We start from the raw sequence: 20,273 nt of genomic DNA on the forward strand, positions 1-20,273 counted from the left end.
CAACCTCAATCAAAATCCCAACCTTTTTAAAAATAAGTGACGACTAGGTTGATGGCTTGTTACTTCGTTGATGGCTCATCAGTCTAGTCGTCACACAGAGATAGAATCCACACACTTATTTGCAATATTGACAACAGAGATTGACAACTCATCAACTTCTTAACATATTGTCACTTCCCATCTTCAACCCAACTTAACTTTTTTGTGCATTTTAAGTTCAATTTTAAGGACATAGGTTGATAACCTTTCACATGTTGATATCTTGTCAACCCTAGTTGTCAATTTCCAAACATTATGCACTTCACTATTCTATTCAATTACATTATGAATAAATTTGGAAGGTGTTTGTGAATTTCCCATTAAGTTACTAAAATTTATTCTTCCAAAAACTGAGTAATTTTCATTACTTAGTGGGAATTTGAAAATGAGAAACTTTGAACAATAATATATTTCTTCTCAAACATTAGTTGAAAAGATCAAGTATGGTCCAAAGTTATTCATGCCTTTATGGCACTCTTGTATGCCTACCTTCAACTTTTTCTCTCCTTTAAACATAAAATTGAGAAAACAACTCGATAACATACCTTGAAGATGAATTGAAGTAGTACAAACCGACTAGTGAAGTTGAGCTTCCTCATGCATAAGGAGAATTACATAAAAGAGAAGAGTTCTACTTCAAATGGGACTTGACTTGAGAAGTTGAAAATAAAAGGAAGACTAAAGAAGTTGAAAAGAAAAGGAAAGGGAAGATGAAAAGTTTCAAATGAGGACTTTTGTATTTTTGTAATTTTCTCTTTTTTATTTATTTAATGAAACAAAGATTGAAATATACAAAAACAGAAGACAAAAATAATTTTTGAGCAGGAATAGAAAAACCAATAGTTTTTAGCGGTCTGCTGGATTAGGGTTTGGATCAGGTCAAGAATGACTTACCTGGGCTAGAGTTGTAGCTAACGCCTCATTAATAGGTTGATGGCTCATCACTGATCTCGTCAACCCTAGACAAAATGATGCCTCAACTTTGTCTTAGTTGACAACAAAAAGTGACAGCTCGTCACTTTGTTGATGGATCATCAACCTTGTCTTCATGACTACCCAGATTATGCTATTTCCTTGCTTCAGTTGACGACAATAAGTGATGGCTCATCAACTTTGTCTTCAAGAATATCCAAATTGCTCCAATTATTTTCTCTTAAGTTTACCATAGGAATGAAAAATTGTAAAATCTATTTTTTCCACCGATCTCAACTTTGTTCTTGCATATCTTAGCAAACACATTACCCATGGTGAAACCTAAATATAAAAAAATATTTACAACACAAAATTTTTGTTTTCTCCTAATAGCACCTAATTTAATGTCGTGGCACGACTCAATTATCTTAACTACTCATAATTTATCTTGATTCTTTGCGCATTAACCTTGAACAAATTTCCTTCTTTGTTTTGAAGTTCAACCACACCCGATAGAAAAATTTGGGTTATTTTGAATGGTCCTTACCATTTCAACTTTAGCTTTGAAAAAGTTTAAATCGCGAGTTAAATAGCAGTACTCAATCATCCACTTAAGATACTTTTTTTCAATTGGTTGATCGTGGTACCACTTCATCCTTTCCTTATAAAGATAAGCTATTTCATAGGCTCCTAGACGGTACTCATCCATCTCATTAAATTGACCTAGCCTCAAATCTGTTGTGTTCTTCCAACTTAAGTTCAACTTCATAAGTTCCCACTATGCCTTATGTTCAAGTTACACTAGCAAATGACAAGCTTTAACAAAAACTAACTGATAAGGATGCATTCCAACGGGCGTCTTAAAAGCTATTCAATACGCCCAAAGGGCATCATCAAGCTTTCTCGACCAATCACTTCTATTTGCATTAACGGTTTTTGCCAAGATAGATTTGATTTCCCCATTTAACACTTCTACTTATCCACTAGTTTGTAGGTGATAAGGTGTATCTACCTTATGTTTTTTTCACCCCATATTTAATCAACTCATCTTTGAAAACCTTATTGCAGAAGTATGACCCTCCATCACTTATAATGGTTCTTGGAACACCAAAGCCCGAGAAAATGTTCTTTCTCAAGAGTGCAACTTCTCTTTTGCCTTTATTATTTGCCATGCCATAGCTTCCACCCACTTGGACATGTAGTCCACATCAACCAAGATGTATTTATGACCATAAGACCTTACAAAGGGTCTTATAAAATCTATTCCCTAGAGATCAAATAACTTTACCTCTAGTATCTTGGTCATTGTCATTTCATGATGCCTAGAGATAGACCCTTATCATTGACATTGATCACAATCCCTCACAAAGTCATAAGCATCTTTGTGAATTGAGGGCTTGTAGTAACCACTTTGTAAAATCTTCCTTGTAGTTTGATCACCTGCATGATGTCCCCCAACTGGGGAGGAATGACATGTCTCCAAAATTCTCAATGTTTCCACCTCTGGTGTACATCTTCTGATAATGTTATCAGCATAATATCTAAATAAATAAGGCTCATCCCAAAAATGCCTGGTCACATCATGTAAAAACTTCTTCTTATGATGAAAACTAAGGTTTTCTAGGATGAAATCACTGATGAAAAAGTTTGCAAAATATGCATACCAAGGAACCAAATCAAGAGTAGCAGCAAGAATCTACTCAACTGGAAAAGCACCATCAATTTTTGACTCCTCCTTTCTCTTTTGTTCATTTTGTAGCCATGAGTTATGGTCTTCTACTTGATTTTCAAACCCTTTTTGGTCTTTGACTCAGAAGTCAAACTCCTGAAGTAACAATACCTATATTATAAGCCTCGATTTGTGATCTTTCTTTTCCATTAGGTATCTCAGCGTTGCATGGTCAGTGTGACCTACCACCTAGGTTCCTAAAAATTTTTAAACGCATAAACCACATCTAAGAGATCTTTTTCATAACAGTGTAATTGTTTTGCGCTTCATTTAAACCCTTACTAGTGCAATAAATGGGGTAAAAAAACTTTTCATTCCTTTTTTCAAGAATATCCCCTAGTGCAACCCACTTGCATCATACTTTACTTCTAATGGATTGGACCAATCTGGATCAATCATAATGGGAGCATCAACCAATTTCTCCATAACACATTGAAATCCTCCAAACAGTCTTCATCAAATCACAAACTTGGTTTTCTTTTCCAACAATTTGAAAAGTGGGTTTGCAATTTTGGAAAAAAAATTTATGAATCTCCGGAAGAAGCCTACATGTCCAAGGAAACTACTCACTCCTTTCACTGAGATAGAAAGAGGTACTCTTCTAAGGACTTTAATCTTAGCTCGATCAACCTCAATTCCTTTGGCTGAGATTTTTATGCCCCAATACTATGCCCTCCTTCACCATGAAGTGACATTTTCCCCAGTTTAGGACTAGATTAAACTTCTCAAAATATTATAATCCATTGCTTAAGTTTGCCAACCATCTCTTGAATGAATCACCAACCATGGAGAAATCATCCATGAATATTTCCAATGTGTCTTCCACCATGTTCAAGAAGATGGACATCATACACCTTCAGAAAGTGGCCAGTGCATTACATAACCCAAACGACATTCTCTTGAAAGCAAATATTCCATATAGACAAGTGAACGTTATTTTCTCTTGATCCTCAGGTGCAATTGATATTTGATTATAGCCTGAGCATCCATCTAGGAATCAGTACCAACCCCTTGCTTCCAATCGGTCAAGCATTGTTCCATGAAGGGCATTGGAAAATGATCTTTCAATGTCCGCAAATTTAGTTTCCTATAATCTATTCACACCCACCTACCGGTCACCTGCCTGAGTGGAATTAGATCATTCTTCTCATTTACTACACTGTCATACCTTTTTTCTTGGGCACACACTGCACAAGGCTTACGCACTTATTATCATAAATTGGGCAAAGTATCCAATTTTTAACTACTTTATTATCTCCTGCTTCACTACTTTTTGCATCGGTGGATTTAGCATTGATGCTCAATAGTGGGAGTACAATTCTCTTTTCGCTAAATTTATGAGTATATATGCTAGGTTGAATGCCTATGATATCGCCAATTGTCCACCCAATGGCCCTTTTATAGCACATCAATACAGTAATAAGAGCCTCAACCTAATGCTCCACTAAAGCCACTGCGATAATCATTGGTAAGGTGTTTCCATAACCTAGAAACACATATAGTAGATGGCCTGGCAACTCCTTCAATTCCAACACTGGTGGCTCTTTAGTAAAAGGCTTGGCAGGTGGTGTTGGATAATTTTTTAAGTTCAAGTGCAGCTTCTTAGGGGTATGATATGATCCCATCCCAGTCAATGCACAAACAATTTCATCGTACTCATCAATTCTTCACTATCAAAATTCATCAAGATTGTGGCTAAGGCTTCCAAAGCAAACCTTTTCTCAACTGGCATAATTAGATCATCTTCACAAATAACATAAATAATAGATACTACACTTATTTCCCTCGGTTGCTTCATAGATTGACAAATGTCAAAGTTAATTTCTTTATTATTGAGCCTAAATTTCAGCTCATTCAACTCCATATCAACCAATACTTTACTGGTTACTAAAAATGACCTACGCAAGATTATGGGTACTTCAAAATCTACTTCGTAATCAAGGTTTACAAAGTCCGCAGGGAAATAAAGTTAGTCAATTTTACATGCACATCATAGAGAATACCAACCGATCTCTTTACTAATCAGTCTACCATCAATAGCCTCATTGAAGTTGGTTTGGGGGCTCCCAAACCTAGCTATAGGTATATCTCTAAAGGTATCAAATTGATGTTGGCTCCAAGATCACAGAGTGCCTTTGTAAAACTAAATCCTCCTATCATACACGGGATGGTGAATGCTCTAGAATCAGATTTTTTCTGCTCAAGTAATCTAGTAGCAATAGCACTACAATGATGAATATTATCCATTGGCTAATAACTAACTATTCTCTTCTTTTTCACAAGGTCCTTCATGAATTTGGCATAACCCGACATTTATTAGAACGCCTCAACCAAAGGTACATTCACAAATAACTGCTTTAACATAGCTATGAACTTGCTGAATTTACTCTCATCTATTTTCTTCTTCAACCTATGTGGAAATAGAGGAGGAGTCTTAGGAATCTTAGTTAGTAGCATAGCTGATTCCTTCCCAGTCTTTTTACTCAACTCATCATTAATCTTTCCACTAGCAATTTACCTAAAATCAGCCTTCTTCTCATCTAATTCTTTTAACTTTTATGCCTCTTTTGGATTATGTTTTAGATCACCATCTTTTACTAAAATATCATCATCTGGCACAACATCATCAATATACAGCTTTATCGTTGGTTGTGGCGCAAGTAACACTTTACTACTTCATGTGGTAATAGCAAAACATCTACCATCATTTCTCAGATTTTAGACTATATCTCTTGGTAGAGTTTCACTCTTTCACTTGTTAAAAGTTGTTGACAACTGACTCATCTGGTGATTTAGTCATCATAGCCTCCATAGATATTTTTTCAAAATCATTCACAACATTATCAAGATTTTTGGGTGGCACATACAAACCACTTTGATTGTTCTTACTTTTCCAATTCCATTGATCATGATATCTATAATTGACTTTGCTTTAATAATTATCCCTTTGGTAGTTCATACCTTGATTACCCTAGCCATTGGCCCGGTAACCCTCGGGTTGTTTAAATAGTTCACTTCTTCTTCGAAATTAGATTTACTTGCTCTATTGTGCGACCCTACTGCTTTCACTTTCTTAATATTATTCGCCAATAATTTCTTAGTCAATAAATTCATCTGTGTTTTAAGGTCTGCCACATCTTCATCGCGTTCCCCTTCTTATCAACGTTGCTCCGCTGATATCCCAACTAAATATGTATTGCTTGATACCTCAGAATCACTAGTATACTAAGCTCTACTTGTCTTTGTCAACCTTTCAAAAATATCAATAGCCTTAGTAAGAGTATGTGCCATAAAAGCACCACCAACTGCATTATCAACCGCTGGTTTTGTGTTAGAATTCAATGCTCTATAGAATTTTTCCATTATATGTTCTTCAGTCATCTCGTGATTCGGACATTGAATCAACTTCTTCTTGAATCTCAGCTAAGTTTCATGCAGAGCTTTAATAGGTAGCTACCTAAAATTACTAATCTCGTTCCTTAACTATAATTTCCTGGATAGAGGAAAGAACCTTTCTATAAAGCTCCTTTCAATTGCCTCCAGTTTGTTATAGAATTGGTATAAGTTAGGTCAACTATAAAGTTGCCTCCCCAGACAGAGACAATGGAAATAACCTCAAATGAATTTCATTTTGCCCATTCCTTGGAAATCAAAAGACTTACAAATATTGATAAAATTTACCAAATGCATGTTTGGATCATCTTCAAGCAGTCTACCAAACAATCCCTTCATGTTCAACATCTGTATCATTGTGCTAGTGATATTGAACTTTATGCCATGAGGTAGTAGCTGTAACATAATTGCCTCAATGGCACCAGTGACAGCCAAATCAGCTTTATCTTCATCATCCAAAGCAAAGTTAACCACAGGTTGTTGGGGACCTCTGCCTTGGACTCATTGATTATGGCTAGCTGGAGTGACATGTTTAACTCGTCACCCATTCATAGGGTCAACCAACTCATCGTCACTCAGGTCTTTGTTATCATCATTCTGACGAAACCAGGTACACCCAAATTTTGTTGGTTTAGTTGTTGATTGGCGAGTGCAGCCAACCTTTCTACTTCGTATTGCACTTTTATATTTCTCCTCAAAGTTCTTCTAAGTTCAGGATCAAATGGTAATAGCAGTTCACTAGAACTACGAGTTTGTGGCTTGCACAAGTATTAGCCTGCAATATACAAAAACAATAAATAAAAGTAAAATTAGGAAACTTGACTAAGAATCAATTAATGCACATATCCTTAATTGACAACTGTAATCCCCAACAACGACGCCAAAATTTGATACGCATAAATTAAAATTTCCATTAGAAAAGTTGCAAACAGTCGTTGTCAAATATATAACCCAACTAGGTTGGGTCAAATCCCACAGGGAATATGGTGTTGATTAAGAAGATTTTTTATTTCACTGACTAATAGCTAATAGTTTCCTTAAAATGAGGGGTTTTGTCATAAAAATTTATAATTAACGTTTTCATTTTGCTTAGAAACTCAATGTTAATTTTGTGAAATTACAAATTAGTAATGAAATTGAACTAAAGTTGTGATCACTATGATTAATATCACTGTGACACCACAATTATGGGATACAATTCTCATGACTTGTAGGAAACACCAAATTATCAATGTCTACAGTTTATCTAAGTATTTTTCAACCTACTTAGATATTAAGTTCCTTAATTCTTCCAAACTTAGAGAAACTCTCTATTCTCGTTGATTTTATTTTGAGTTGATTAATCTTGACACAACATTAACATTAGACAGAAAGTTGATGTTTTCCGAATCCTCGTTGATAATGCACAACCTTTAGTAAATTTCTTACTTTAAGCAAACTACTTAAGGCATGTTCTATTGTTTACAACCAACAGAATTGCCAATATGAATACTCAATCACCCAAAGCTAACCTAAACTAAAAAATAAATAGTGTATTAATCATAGCTCCCACAACTTTAATTATGGGATTTAGTTCCTTAAGAATTTAAAGATATCTCAAAAGGTGAATTCATAATTCAAAAGAGTTATGCTTACAAAATATGAAATCAAATGTTGTTGTCCTTCAATGATTCACCAGATTACCCCCAAGAACTAGACCAAAATATAAATTCAAGACTTCAATGCCTAAAAGTGCAAAACTGACATTTTTAAAAGCAGTCAAAAGATACTCAGAAAACCCTAAAAACTATTATTTATATCCTTGAAATTCAAATTTAAAAAATCATAAAGCTAAACTATCGCTCAATAGTTGATGACAAAGTTGACGGCTCGTCATTTGATTGACAGCTTGTCCCCAAGTCGTCAACTGATTATTTCAATGGTGTTGTTCTACTTAGAGTTGACGATAAGGAGTGATGGCTCGGAACTTCACTGACGACTCGTCAATGTGGTTATCACTTTGTTCTTCATAAATGATTAAGGTTGATGACTAGTTTGACACCTCGTCACTTCATTGAAGACTTATTAATCTAATCATCATGACAAATTCTTGCTATTTTTTCTTCTATTTTCTTAAACTTTGACTTTTTTTGTATAATTAAACAAAATACGATAAAAAAATGACACAAGTTTCTTAAGAACATAAAATAATTCTAGGTCAAAAGCTTTAAATGTGTTGTCGTGAAGCCAAAACATCAAAAAGAGGCATTAATTTTGTTTGTGAAAGAGAGTATGGATTTTTTTGAAATAAAAGTAGTGTGTTTGAGAGAGTTTGAAATATTAAGACACTGTCAGAGATTTGATCCATTCAGACATGTTCAAACCTATTAAGAGATTTTAAAACATAAAATCCAAATGCACTTAATGGTCTGAAGTTTGAACCATTCAGATTCAGACCTCCATTAAGTACAAACAAATGAAGCCAAAACTTACAAATAGAAAATGTTGTAACTTTTTAGTTAGGTTATTTTTGTAATGTCTTGAATTTTTTTATTATATACTTTTATTTTAAGATTATAGAAATGGGAAAAAATGAGATTCTTTTAATAATAGAAAAAATAGTAAGGAGTACGAAAAAAAAGTATTAGTAAAAGAAACTAAAAGGCAGAGACAGATATACCAACATTAACTTCCACCCACCTCGATGATTCCCATAGAGGAAAATCCACATCCTCTTAAACCCTTAAATATAAATAGTAACCTAATGAATCTTGATTCTCTAGCAGATACTCCTTTTTATCCCAAGAAAACATTTACTTCAAAAACACCCTCATAACCCCTTTCCTGACTTCAACCATACCAACTAACACCATTAACTATGATTCACACATGGATATGGATGAGTCTAATGTCTAAAATGAAACGCCCCAGATAAATTGTATCATGATATCTAAGGAAGATAGAAATAGAATCTATAAACCATGGACATGTTCGATTATTATTAAATTAATGGAAAAAAAATAAGTCACCAATAATTAAAGAGGCGGTTAGCTCTCCTTTGAAAATCCTCCAAGGAACTCATCCTAATTGACTAGGGTTTTGAGTATTTCATAGTCATATTCCTCAAAGAAGAGAATATGCTAAAAGCCTTGTAAAATGTACCATATTTTATTAATGTGTTCTTCCTTATAGTTAAGAAATGGCGATCAAATTTCGTAGCGTCACAAGCCAAAGAAATTTTCATAGCCATTGGATCCAGTTACCAGAATTAACAATGAAATACTACGACCATAATATTCTAGCCAAAGTAGAAAAAATATTAGGTTGATTGCTTAAAAAAAATGTATGTACATCTCCAACTTTTTGGGAAAGTTATGCTTGTATTTGTGTAGAAGTATCGATGGATAAACTAGTTAAAAAAATAAGTACTTATAGGACACCACTGTCAAAGCATAATTTATAAAGGAGCATACATACTATATACAAAGTGTGGTAATTTGAGACATCGATATATTGTCAAAAATAAATGGACCTAGTACTATAGGACAAGGTCCAAATGCGATGTCTCACGAAGGCCCACAAAAAAAGTCATTTCAACCTAGGAGATAGTCAACAAGAGAAGTAGAAAATAGTTAAGTTCTCAAGAAAGACCAAACAAGAAGAGAAGGAAAGTTGAAAACAAACGTCCAAAATATTCTACTCAAGGTATAAACTTTAATATTTGTAATGCCACTACAGGTAAGTTTATAGACTCAAGAATATAAATTACAAGGTCAAGAAAATCTTTCTAATGCAATAAATAAATCCAATAGCTTCACTTGCTTGAATAATGATATCATAAGTACAGAAAATAAACTAAATGAGACTAATCCCTTCACATCCGTCGAGGGAAGGGGTATAACATCATGTGCTGACATCACCAAACCAACCCTTTACTCAAGTTTTAACTCAAAATTACTAATACCCACTCGCACCATTTACCCCTTCAATCATATCACCAGACAAAAAAGCAACCCTATCTCTAAGTAAAATCATTTCAGCCACACGTTCATAATGGAAACTAGAGATAATGACCTAGATACCCCTATTAATAATTATAATATCCTCCTTACCGCTAGTATTAATGATGTGGTAACTCCAATTTCCATAAATAGCCCCCTAGGCTGCCAATAATAGAAAATATCTCTATAAACCAGATAGCCAAAGAGACTATTATAAATTATTCGGAACCTTCTAATATTAATAACGACCACAACAAAACCCAAAAATAACATTTAGTGAGTCATTAAATATTACTCCTAATACTGTAAGAAATTCTTCAGAATCTATAAGTACAATAATAAACAAAATTTATATTCCTACATATTCCACTACTATTGAATTTCTAATCTCTGAACAAAATGCCTCGTCAACCCTTCCTCTTTCAATACAGACATTTAACATCAAGAATAAACCCTATCCCTGCTCACTCCCAAAGGATCGGACCTTCTAAATCACCTTAGACCCGTTTACTACCTTAAATCGATCCACCACCCTCACTAACTACTATCCTTCACTAATGAAGGACACTCTAGTTTAAGTAATTACACTACCATCATTTAATTTGCATTAATTTCATGGATGAAGATGACAGCTCAGGGGTTTACAATGACCTTAAGTGTACTGATGCAGGATCGATTACACTTCTTAATAGTAAAAATCTCAACCGATCTAGCTCAAGTGGCGACATAGATGATGAAAGCCACAACAAAAAACTACTATAATCATCTATGGCTATCCACCACTTTTCAAGCCTAGTTGAACTACCAAATGCCTCAACTTCTATTTTATCACCCAATGGGATGGGAGATGCCGTTGATAAACCCTCTTAGACCCCAGATCCTAACCTCAATATTTTCAATCTTACTAATGCAGCTGGAAGTCTTGATAAATCAATGGAACCCCCAATACCAGTTGATGAAGCCACAGTAGTTCTAACCTGCGTGGTGATATGATCAATGGGGGGAGAGCTCGAACAAACCATCTCCCTTCAATTGTTTGACTCTAAACCTAGTACATTCGATACTAAGAATATCTTCCCCACCACTTGTATTCCCGAATCCATAAGTAAACCTAAATTTTCAAGAAGTAGAATATGTCGTATAATTAATGAGAGAGACAAGAACAAAGATTCACGTCTTACAAATATAAAAGTGCCAGTATTAAAGGAATGATATGTGAAAAAGTCCATACTTATTTGTCCCCTGTTTCTATAGTAAAGTTACTTAAATATAAGGATCCCAGCAACCCAAAGATAGAAAACTTTGTAGTAGTAATGAACCTAGCTCTGATGGAGTTGGAAACATCTTCTGGATATGGTAGTTCTAATATAATGCAACCAGCCACAAACAAGTATATTTATGTCATAATATGAAACTATAGGGGTCGTAATGGCTCAAAGTTCAGAAAGAACTTCAAAGCTTTAATGGATTGGCATAAGCCACCATTAATGGCTCTTCTTGAAACAAAAAAGTAAGATCATCAAGGACTCTTGAACATATTTCCCTTCAATAAGATGAAGAGGCTAATGCCCCAAAATCTAGTTCCTGGGATGCCACACGGTGCTTCAAACTACAAGTAGTCCTGAGCTAACCCTGGCTACCTTCTAACACATCTGAATCTCATCATAGGGGAATATAAGTATAAAATCATGATAAAATGCTGAAAACTATCTGAATATATCTAAAAGTACTAATCTCATCAATCTAATTAAACAAATAAGGAAAAGTATAAATAAGACAACTGAGATCTGAGCTATGAATAAGACAACTGAGATCTGAGACTGAATCTGGTAGTCCGACAAGCCTCTACTAGCTGAGTCTAGAGAGTCACTGGGACAGACCCCAGCAGACTCAAATTGTCTAAAATAAATAAAGGAACATCTACTAATAAACTGAAACATGAATAGCTAAGTCCTCGAACTATGAGGACTCACCAACTGTAGGGATATAGATAAGATGGTCAAAAATCACTGACGTTGCTGACACTGAGTACCTAAACCTACATTATGAGACAATGTAGCACATAGATATATATATGGATCAGTACTTTGAGGATGTACAGAGTATATAGGGATACATGCAATAAGTAAACAATATCATCACAGTTTATAAAATCATGCATGCTAAATATAAATGACTCACATAAGCATGAGTAAATCTGAAGTCTGAAAGTCAAAATAATGAATAACAAGGCATATAGTCTAAATCTTGTGAGTTATTACACTTGGTTCTAAAATCTGTATTTTGTTCTCATTCTCAAATTATATAGTTTAAGTGGAATCTATAAGTCTGTATAGAAGATACTTTGTTATTTTATCTCAAGAGAAACTCTTTCAAAACTGCTCTGTAAGGGAGATCTTTCAAAGATTTAGGGAAAAACATTTATCTTAAGGGAGGTTCTCTTAACCGACATAAACCATACGAGCAACATGGAGTCCGACGTCTCGTCCTTCTAAGGAAAAAAACTCATGTTGGGGAGAGATATCATACTCTTACCAGGGAGTATAACTTACCCATGTGATCGATCACAAGCTATGTCTTTCATCCATATAAATGGGAATAATCTGAGTCTGTACCTACATTGGCTACGTAGTTCTATGGAAGTAGGATATGCTAAACCCACACTTGTTGCTCGGTGCTAAATACTACTCTCTTTTTATTTGCTACGCTCATTCATTTAGAAATCCACTTTTAAAACTAGCATAGGGGTTTATCTAAAACCAAATATGTATTTATCTGTTTAAATTTGTAAAAGAAGCTGGTCTAAATTCTGTAAAGCGGATTCCATAGCTAAACTGAAGATCCAAAGATCAAAAACTATTTATATAATTAAAAATATTCTAATCTTAGGGTGATAAAAAGAATAAGTTCTTGAAATATCAATACTCAAACTTAGGCCTAATAACCCATGCTTCAAACTCATGTAAATTCATAGTAAATTATCATGCTCAATATGCTTATTGAAAACACCTCAACAATATCAAAATAATAAAATCAAGAATCACAATATCATGCTTAAACTCAACTAAAAATCTAAAATCAACGTCTCATAACATACTCATAGTATTTAAAATCATAAAAGAGGATTCTTTAACTCAAAATAAACATGGGACTTCATAATTCAATCATATCATACTTAAAATCATCAATAGAATACTTTAGGTGTAAACTCCAATTTCAAATCATAAGAAATTCATTGAAAAATATAGTTTTGGGCACAAGGACGAAAGGATTGTCCTTGTTCATAACCCCACATACCTTAAATTGATGATCTTTGATGAAAGGGTTGAATTTTTTATTCCTATAGATGCCTTGAAGATGAATCCTTAGTGTTCTTGAATTGGGAATTTTAAATCTTGACTTATATTGGAGTATTAATGGAGGAATTCTGAGTTCCTTGGAGAGGAAGTATGATGAACTAGGGTTTTGTTTTGAAGAGAATGAGGAATGGGGCATAAAGTGCTCTCAAATATGATTGATCTTGTGCTTTTGGACTGATTTGGGGGTTGAGGATTTACCAAAATACCCCCTTTTATCTTTTAAACGACATTGAAAAATGTTAAAATCCTAATTTTTAGCCTTGGAACGATGCGCCAAGCCACTGGAAAATGCCAACTGGGAATTGGAAAGACTCCGTTATGCGGGGTCATCATTGTGCCCCTTAGGAATGCCATGTTGGCACATGGCGCGATGCGTCATTATCGCGCTGGACCTCTAAAAATTGACCAACATTAAATTGGCTCTCTCCATAATGCACCAATATTGCAGAGGGCCACTGGAAAATGAAAATTGGGATTTTACACTGCTCCACGGTGTTAAGGATCCAAATGATGGTGTTTTACAACTGAAACTTAATATAGCCATAACTTCTTACTCGGTTATCGAATATTGGCGAATCTTATATCGTTGGAAAGCTTATTCAATTTCCTATGCCATGGAAAGTTCAAATCTAAAGAATTCCATGAAAAATAAACGTCATTCATTCTAAGAGCTAATCTTTGATATTTTTTAGGACGAGTTTAAGCTAGGAAAATTACGGGGTATTACAATATCTCCCCCTTAGGAACATTTGTCCTCAAATATGGCTAGATAAGCTGAAATTTCTAAGGAATTTGAGAGCAAAATATAGCATGCACAACTGAAATAAACTAAATATCTAAATCTAAATCATTCTGAGCTTCTGAGTAATCTGTGGTGCATGAACTTACATGAGGACAACTATATAGCTGAATCTGTGGTTAGAAAAGGACTGAATTAAGGAAGAGTATTACCTTCAGCTAAATCTAAGGTTACGGAGAAGAGGTGAGGGTACTTGCCTCGTATATCTGCTTCTGCTTCCCAAGTGGCACCCTCAACAGACTGATTTTGCCAATGAACTTTAATCAAGGGAACTTCTTTGTTCCTTAGTCTACGGATCTGATGATCTAAAATCTCAACTGGAATCTCTTCGTATGAAAGGATGTTCTCAATATATGAGCTTTCTAATAGAACTACAGTGGTGGAGTCAGCGATACTCTTCTTAATTATAAAGATGTGGAATACAGGATGAATGGCTGACAAGTTTACAGGCAACTCAAGATCATAAGCTACTTTCCCAACATGACTCAAGATTCTATAAGGGCCAACATACCAGGGACTAAGCTTTCCCTTTTTGCCAAATCTCTTCACCTCTTTCATGGGTGAAATCTTTAAATACATAAAATCACCAACTTTAAACTCGAGGTCCCTTCTTCTCATATCTGCGTAGGATTTCTGACGACTCTAGGTTATTTTTAATCTTTCTCTAATCAACTTGACTTTCTCCAAAGCTTTAAACAATGCATCAGGCCTAATAAAAATGGCCTCACCTACTTCAAACCAACCTATGGGTGACCTATATCTCCTCCCATACAGGGCCTCAAATGGAGCCATCTGAATACTAGCATGATAATTGTTATTATAAGCGAACTCAATCGATTGTAAATTCTCATCCCAGCTTTTCTTGAAATCAAGAGCACATGCCCTCAACATATCTTCTAAATTCTGAATGGTCCTCTCTGCCTAACCATCCGTCTGGGAATGAAAAGCTGAACTAAGATAGCCTTGGGTACCAAGACCTTTCTGAAAGGCTTTCTAAAACTGAGAAGTAAACTGAGTACCCCTATCTGAGATGATAGACAAGGGAACTCCATGCAACCTGACTAACTCTTGGATATACAACTTAACATAATCTTTAGCTGTATAGGATGTATAAACTGCCAATAAATACGCTGACTTAGTCAATCTGTCTACAATAACCCAAATCGAATCATGACGACGACATGATTGGGGTAAACTAGTTACAAAATCCATATTCACCTGTTCTCACTTCCAAGTGGGGATACTGAACTCTTGCAACATACCACCAGGTCTTTGGTGCTCTACCTTAACCTGTTTACAAGTTGCATATTTAGCTATGAACTCCGCTATATCTCTGTTCATACCATTCCACCAATAGATGTCCCGCAAGTCCTGGTACATATTGGTAGCACCTGGATGAATAGAATGATGCACACCATGTGTTTCTGCCATAATTCTCTGCCTCAAATTATCAAAACAAGGAACACATAATCTACGTTGGTTTCTTAACACACCATTTCCCCCTTGGGAGAAAACCTCTACCTTTTAGTCCTTAACTAACTCCTTCAGTTTGACCAAGCTAGAATCCATATCTTGTTTTTGCTTCACTTCCAAAACTAGGGAAGATTCAGAACTACTCTGAACCCAAACATTACCTTCAGCTGAATCAACTAACCTAACACCCAGCCTAGCCAAACGATGAACTTTTCGAGCTAACTCTTTTTTACCATTCTCCATATGATAACACTTCCCATAGACAATTTACTAAGGGTGTCTGCCACTACATTGTCCTTGTCCAGATGGCACAACACAGTCATATCATAGTCTTTCAGCAACTCTAACCATCTTCTCTGACGGAGATTCAACTCCCTCTGAGTTAACATATACTGCAAGCTTTTGTAGTTTGTGAATACATCAACATGAACACCATACAGATAGTATCTCCAGATATTCAAAGCAAATACCACAGCAGCTAGCTCTAGATCATGGGTTGGGTAATTCCTTTCATAAGACTTTAACTATCTAAAGGCACAGGCTATGACCTTACCTCTCTGCATCAACACACAACCCAAACCAACTCTAAAAGTATCATAATACACCACGAAACCATCTATACCATCAGGTAATGCTAATACTAGGGCTAAAGTGAGTCGAGTCTTCAACTCCTGAAAACTCTTCTCGTGGGAATTTGACCACAGAAACTTAACTTTCTTTTGGGTCAATCTAGATATAAGATATGCAATAAACGAGAAACCTTTAACAAAATGGAGGTAATAACCAGTTAGACCCAAAAAACTCCTAATGTCTAATAGAGAGATAGATCTAGACTAATTTCTTACAGCTTCTATCTTTTGGGGATCATTTCTAATGCCATCGACGAAAATAATATGATCGAGAAAGGCTACTGACCTTAGACAAAATTTACACTTGCTAAATTTAGAAAATAATTGATGATCTCTAAGAGTTTCCAAGACAATTCTAAGATGGTTTGCATGGTCATCCTCACTACGGAAGTATACGACGATATCATCTATGAACCCTATGACAAACATATCTAGATATTGCTTGAACAATCGATTCATGAGATCCATGAAAACTTATTGAGCATTAGTTAGACCGAAAGACATGACCAGAAACTCAAAATGACCATAGCAGATTCTAAAGGCAGTCTTCAGAATATCACATTCCCTAACTTTAAGTTGATGATAGTCAGATCTAAGGTCTATCTTTAACAAATAACTTGCACCTTACAATTGATCAAACAGGTTATCAATTCTAGGAAGAGGATATTTTTTCTTGACTGTGACCTTATTTAGTTGACGATAGTCAATGGACATGTGCAAAGAACCATCTTTATTTCGCATGAATAGGACGGGAGTGCCCCATGGAGAAATCAAGGCCTTATGAAACCTTTATCTAAAAGATCTTTGAGTTGCTCCTTCAACTCTTTGAGCTTTATAGGAGCCATACAATAAGGAGGGATAGAAATAGGCTAAGTATCTTAGAGAAGGTTAATACCAAATTCTATCTCTCTATCGGGAGGTACCCGTATGAGATCTTCCAGAAAAACATCAAAAAAATCCTTGACTATATTGACTGACTGAATTGTTGGAGTCTCAGACTTAGTGTCTTTAACTCGAATAAGATAATAAATACATCCTTTGGAAATCAACTTTCTGGCCTTAATATAAGCTATGAAATGACTCTTGGGAGACACTAAATTATCGAACCACTCAAAGATTGGCTAATCTGGAAATTAAAACTTTACCACTCGGGTACGACAATCGATAAAAGCATAATAGAAATGTAGCCAATCCATACCAAGAATAAGATAAAATCAATCATATCTAACTCTATCAAGTCTGCTAACATGACCTTGTGAAGGACAGTGATAGAACACTTTTTATAGATTTGCTTAGCAACAACTAACTAACATACAGGGGTAGAAACCAAGAAGGGATCAGGAATCTTTTCAGAACTTATATAAAAATTCACGGCAACAAACGAGGACACATAAGAGAAACTAGACCTGGGGTCTAACAACACATACACATCAAAATGAAAGATACGAAGCATACTAGTAACAACATCAGGTGAATCTCCCTGCTCCTGGCGTGAGGGTAAAGCATAAAATTGATTTTGGCATTGAACGCCAGTAGTATTGGATGATGCGCCCTGAGAAGGAGATGGGAGCCTGAGTTTGGGAATGATCATCTTTGTTTCCCTACTTAGCATGCGGACAGTATCTAATGTTATGACCCAACTTTTTATATCCAAAACAATTTTTTAGACCAGCCAAACACTCACCAGGATGATTCTTACCACACTTAGAACACTGAGGATAATTGGGCCTACCACCCACACTACTCTGAGATCTAGACATAGAAGACTTATCCCACTGCTCTTGCCAGTTTCTGAGAGCAGGAGTACTGACTGAAGAAGGTGCGAGCATAGATGAATGATTCTGAAACTACAAACGGTTTCCTCCTCCAAACCTATTCTGACCATAATCAAACTACTTTACTCTCTTTCCTTCATCTTTTCTGCCTCAATCTACTGAGCATGCATCATCAATCTAGAAAGATCCATGTCTTTATTGTGCATAGCAGTCCTACACTCCTTAACCACCAACCTAGGCACACCGGTCATAAACTTACTCATGCTTGACCTAGGGTCAGCTATCTGATCAGGAGCATACTTAGACAACTAGTTAAACTTGAGGCAATACTCCTTCACTGTCAAGGAGCCCTGCCTTAGGTTTATAAAATCTTCTATCTTAGCTTCCCTCATCTCAAATGGGAAGAATTTGTCTAAGAACACATCCTGAAATATCTGCCAAGTCATAGGAGCTGCATTCTTCCCTCTACTCTTCTTCCATATCATCACTCAGTCATAAGCAATATCCTTCAGCCTACAGGATATCAATTCTATATCACTCCTTTAAAAATATGTATAATTTGGGCATCACCTTATCAAGATACAACTGTGGGTCCTCACCTGCTTTTGACCTAAAAAATTCTGGTGGGTTCATTCTCATAAAATCTCAAATTCTGGCTGTGGCTAAATCCCCATCCTTCTGAGGTGGTACTGCAGCCTGACGATTACCATGAACATTAGCCGTCACAGCTTGGGCTAGCTCTTGAAAAGCTACCCAAAACTCTGCATGTGACACATTCTCATTCAAAGGATCTGTTGGCTAATGTAGTTGGTTATCATTTCTGTGGGCTTTAGCTCAATGAGTAGGAATATTTTGTCATAAGAGAGAACGAGTTAATACCAGATAGAGACAGCTGTAAGCACAATGGACTATAAAAGAAAAGAGGATTTTCCTAAAAATTCTCCATAGCCTCTTGCTCATAGATGTGGCGTACTTCACACCGATGATCAAGACTCTATGTAACGCGGCTTGTCTAACTCCCTAGGACTCTCTAAACCTTAGGATTTGATACCAATTTTGTAACACCCAAAAATCTAGTTCTCGGGATGCCACATGGTGCTCCAAACTACAAGTAGTCCTGAGCTAACCCTGGCTGCCTTCTAACACATCTGAATCTCATCATAGGAAAATATAAGTATAAAATCATCATAAAATATGAAAAACTATTTGAATATATCTGAAAGTACTAATCTCATCAATCTGATTAAACAAATATTGAAAATTCTGAATAAGACAACTGAGATCTAAGACTAAATTTGGTAATCCGATAAGCCTCTACTAGCTGAGTCTAGAGAGTTTCTAGGAAAGGCCCCAGCTTACTCAAACTGTCTAAAATAAATAAAGAAACATATACTAATAAACTATAACACGAATAGCTAAGTCCTCGAACTATGAGGACTCACCAACTGCAGGGAAATAGATGAGACGCTCGAAAATCACTGGCACTGCTGAGACTGAGCACCTAAACTTACATTATGAGACAATGTAGCACATAGACTTATATGTGGATTATTACTTTGAGGATTTACTGTGTATATGGGGACTCATGCAATAAGTAAACAATATCATCACAGTTTATAAAATCATGCATGTTAAATATAAATGACTCACATAAGCTTGAGTAAATCTGAAGTCTGAAAGTCAAAATCATGAATAACAAGGCATATAGTCTAAATCTTGTTAGTCATTACACTTGGTTCTGAAATCTATATTTTGTTCTAATTCTCAAATCATATAGGCTAAGTGGAATCTGTAAGTCTGTATAGAAAATACATTGTCATTTTATCTCAAGGGAAACTCTTTCAAAACTGTTCTGTAAGGGAGATATTTCAAAGATTTAGGGAAAAACATTTCATCTTAAGGGAGGTTCTCTTAACCGATATAAACCATGTGAGCAACATGGAGTCCAACGTCTCGTCCTCCTGAGGAAGAAACCTCACATTGGGGAGAGGTATCATACTTTTGACAGGGAGTATAACCTACCCATGTGATCGATAAGATGCTAAGTATATCATCCATATAAATGGGAATAATATGATTATGTACCTACGTTGTCTACGTAGTTCTATCGAAGTAGGATGCGCTAAATCCACACTTCCCGCTCGGTGCTAAATACTACTCTCTTTTTATTTGCTACATTCATTCA

This window comes from Capsicum annuum, chromosome 9, assembly GCF_002878395.1.
Source record: "Capsicum annuum cultivar UCD-10X-F1 chromosome 9, UCD10Xv1.1, whole genome shotgun sequence".
Lineage (NCBI taxonomy): Eukaryota > Viridiplantae > Streptophyta > Magnoliopsida > Solanales > Solanaceae > Capsicum > Capsicum annuum.